This window comes from Brassica oleracea, chromosome C1 (assembly GCF_000695525.1).
Source record: "Brassica oleracea var. oleracea cultivar TO1000 chromosome C1, BOL, whole genome shotgun sequence".
In the NCBI taxonomy this organism is placed as follows: domain Eukaryota; kingdom Viridiplantae; phylum Streptophyta; class Magnoliopsida; order Brassicales; family Brassicaceae; genus Brassica; species Brassica oleracea.
Window position 1 is genome coordinate 12,830,395 of NC_027748.1, and position 4,755 is coordinate 12,835,149.

Below are 4,755 nucleotides of genomic sequence, written 5' to 3' on the forward strand. Positions count from 1 at the left end.
TACTTATATAATTCCACCTATTTGTTAGTTCAACCCAATCATAGACATTTTCAAAACTATTGTAAATTGAGTTGTTTACCGTTCTTTGCGCAGTATGGTCAATGGCAGCCTCGGGTGTGAGTGAATCTCTATTGTTGGATACAATCTTTTCATCGTGATTGTCTACACGATGTGAAGGACAATTTGTGGCAGATTCTGAGATTGAAAGTGAGGTTACTGGAGGTTGCAGTGGATTCTCGGCCTCACTAGGTGCCTGAGTAGGTGATTTTTGTGGCTCACTCGGATGCGCTGGGCCTGGTGTACCTTCGACATCGGCCTGAGAAGGCAATTCCGCTGATGGTGCTGGGGAATGATCGCCTTGATGTTCCTGTTCCGGTGGAGATGCGGTGTTCCGAGCCCGCTTGGTTGGATTCGACAAGGACCCACCGTCGACAACACTGTTTCGCCTCCTCTTCTTCTCTGCGGTCTCGGTTTCAGTATTCTTCTTCGCCGCATCTCTTTTTTTTTTCCACGGCCTCTCTCCTTCTTTTCACTGATGTTTCTTTTTTCTTTCTCGCGGAGTCCTTCTTCTTCTTCTCCCTCGCAGTTTTCTTCTTCTCCGCCGCAGCTTTCTTCTTCTTCGCCATTGACTCGTTCTTCTTCTTCTCCAGCGCATCTTCTTTGTTATTTTTTTCGGCAAGTCGAGTCTTTGGAGACATAGTTTTTCAATGAGTAACACGAAATTGGAGAAATAGATCAGATTCAAGATGATTGTTGCCGAGTTTGATTAGTAATGGGAGATAGAGGGAGATCGTGATTTACTCTGTAGGTTTCATTGGTTTTGTCGAAGACAAAGAATTTAGGGATTTAGGGTTATTAAAACACGGGTCGGGTCGGGTTAATTGTAAGTGGGTGGGTGACTGGTTGGATATGTAAATATATTGAAGTTTTAGGTTTTGTGGTATTTTCTATTTAATCTTGATTTATTTTTAATTCATTAAAAAAATAAAAAAAAGAGGGGTCTATTCTAGATTTTTTTGTGGCCTCCTGGTCCATCCCAGCATTTGATTCCATTTTGATCTTTAGAGTCTATATTTGTGACATAAATTTTTTTAGTGCTATCCTAGAGTATTTCCATATATAATATACTTTTTAACATGATTATCTATTAAATAATAAGACTTCTTACTCATATGATTTTATGATCATTCGTATCATATGATTTTAAGACTTCTTAAACTGCTAAAAACAAAAAATTCAACGTGGACTTTTAATAATTTTAGTAATTTATAATGGTATTAACAATTCAATGCAAATTGAAAAGTTTAAATATTAAGGGGGGCCTATTGGAAATAAAATTGGTGTGGAATCTGAAAATTTTTAAAGTTCATAGATTTTTAAGAGTTAAGTAGATTTGATGAATTCTTGCCATATGTATTGCATAAATTGTCATTGATTATGATTGAATAGCATGAATTTCCATATATGTTTTTCTTTCCAGATTTATCTTTCAATAAAAATACTTAAATTTTTTATTTATTTCAAGAAATATAGTTATTTGATGTTAAAATAATTTTTTTTTTAAATTTTTTAATATTTGAATTTGTCTTGTTTGATTTTTGTTTAAAGTTTTCTAAGGTCAACCTATGATTTTTTCGTGATTCTTGATTATGTTATCTTTAATAATTTTTTTATCTTTAAATTTATTTTTACAATTATCTTTCACATGACAACAAAAATGTAATACACAATTTTTTGTGTTTGTATATTTGTGTTTTTTGTTACATAGATTCTAAGAATCTTATGAGTATAAATGATATTTACGGGGGATTATTGGCAGGGGCGGATGCAGAGTTATTATTAGATGGGGGCACACCATTTTATTTCATTACGTCTAGTAGTAGGATTATGGAGCATTTCTTAAATTAAAAGTAATTACTGCAGAAAAATAAAATTTAGTTGGGGGCATGTGACCCCATTACTCATCACTTGCGTCCGCCACTGATTATTGGGAGATGAATTTGTGTAGAGTTTGTGAATTTTAAAAATCCATTGTTATTGGTTCTTGGATTTCAAAAATCTTATTAGAATCCATTATTATTGTTTTAAGAATTTTTAAAATTCATTCAAATCTCTTGTTATTCAAAAAGTTTAGTTATTATTGATTCTCTAATTCTATCTAAATCTAGTGTTATTGGGAGATGAATTCTATTTATTTTTACTCATGAGACTCAACTTTCAAAATATCATATGTATCCATGTGATTTTCAAAATCCTTGTGATAAAAATACTAGAAAACAAAATAATTATTCTAACCAAATATCTATTGCACCTTAAATCCAAATTATATGTTCAAAACTATAATCCATTACATTTATATACTTTTACATTTTTGAATATATAATTATTTTTAAAAATATTATATATTTTTTAATATAAATAATAATAATTACATTTACAAATCTTAATAATTTTAAAATATTTTTTTTTAAAAAATAGTTTCAAAAAACATTTTCGAATTTCAAAAAGAAAATTTGAAAAAAATATTTTTTTATAAAATAGAAATATTATAAAAAATATAAAAATGTTTTAATTTTTAAAAAAAATACAAAACAACTTTTTATTTTTTATTACTTATACATATATACCGTAAGGGGTAAAATAGTCTTTTATATTTTTAATGAAACTTCTTTCGGTCATTTTTTTAATGCTCTTTTTGTTACAAAATCTTTTAAAATGGCTATTTAAAAAAATTGTTCAATTTTGTATGTATGAGTATTATTTTCTTTTTAATTTGAAAGTAAAATATATTTATTTTACAAAAAATGATAGAAAAGAGGTAATACAAATTCATGAAAATTTATATCAATTTAAAAAAGTTATGATCAAATTGCATAAGTAATATATATAAATTTTCACAGTTCACATAACTTTTTTAAATTTATCAACTCTCAAAATTCACAAACTCTACATAAATTCATCTCCCAATAACCGCTCCCTTATAAAGTTGAGTGTTATGAGTAAAACTAAAGAGAATTTATGTCCCAATAACAATAGAGTTTACTAGAATTAAAAAAATCAGTAAAAACTAAATTTTTTGAATAACAAAGGATTTTATATAGAATTTAAAAGTCCATAAACCAATAACAAAGGATTCTAACAAGATTGTAAGAATACATAAACCAATAACAATAGAATCTCTAAATTTTATAACTACTTCAAAATTTAACTACCAATAACCCCCCCTAAACTTTAATGTACTAGCAGACTTCTCAATAACTCTTCTAAGTTGTAGTGTACTAGCAGATTTATCAAAAAATCTTCAACGCTAAATCTTTTATCTTAATTGAATTTTTTATTCTTTATATAAAAATCTACACATTCTCTCTTTTTCTCTCAAATGATTGTAGCAAAAGTGTAATATTTCTCTCTTTAAAAATCTTACACCTCTCTCTAATCTCTTTGAACTTAAAGAGACAAACTTTTATATCAATTTTTCATCTCTTTGTCTCATCTCATTCTCACAGCTTTATATTTATTTTTGCAGTTTTTTCTTTACATTCATCTTCTCCTCGTAAAAAGGTAGATCTTTTAATTTTAGATGTGTATTTTCGAGCTTTTGTGTATTAGATTGGAATAAAACTATATGTTTAACCTAATGTGATTATTTTCTTATTAATTAAGCTTAAAATTTTCGATTTAAAAGTTTTATCTATTTCGAAGTCATTTTAAATGGTTTGGATATATCAGACTTCATATTTCATTAGCAAATTTCTCTAAAAGTTTATTAAACTGTAGTACACTAGTGAAAGTCTGCTATACAAACTACCAAACTTGGTAATATCTTATTTTTTCACCAATTACTTTTGTGTTTTTGTGTGTTTAAGTCCTAATAAAGTTATAGATTCAACTTAACGTGATTGTTTTCTTATTATTTTAGCTTGAAGTTATATTTTTTCATAGTTTCATCTTTCTCCTTAAAAAAAAGATACAACTTTTTAACTTTTTGATATGTTTGCATTTGTTTTGTTTGTTAAAACCAAATAAAAGTTATAAATTCAAACTCATTGTGGTTATAAACGTTATTATTATTTTAGTTGTAAAAGTTGTAGTTCCAAACAATATAAAGTATATTTTTATTTTTGTGTGTTAGATTCAAATAAAATATACTTCAAAGTTATTATAATTTTTTTTATTTAAGCTTGAAAGTTCTATTTTTGAAGGTATTTTGATTTTGAAACCCATTTTTAACATTTTTTGGATATGCAAGTTTTTCAGATCTAGAAACTATATACCAAACTTCATTAGCAGATTACTCGAATACACTCTTTGAACAGACTTCTCGAGCTGACTTCGCCAAAGAAGTCTGCTAAACCAATATTTAAGGGAAAAAAAGATTTCAATAACATTTGATCGCGAATTAGAAGACTTCCTCAAGTTTTCTAATTTGCGGTCAAATTTCACTGGAAATTTTACGAGAAGTCTGCTAAGAGGACCTCCTACCCATAACACTATTTTATCATCAAAACCACAATATTTTGGTGTAGTTTACACTAAAAAATATTCTTCTCCAACGACAACACTAAACTTCACACGAAAAGTTATTTTATAATATTATATGTATTTAACTTTTTATTTATTATTTATTTAATTTTGTGAAATAGTATCGTTAAATTGCTAAGATTACACTTTATTAATTTAGATACTTTTTTTGTTATTGTTTACGTGTGTGTAGGAGTTAGTCAGCACGCAGAAGTATCCAGTTTCGGTTTCAGG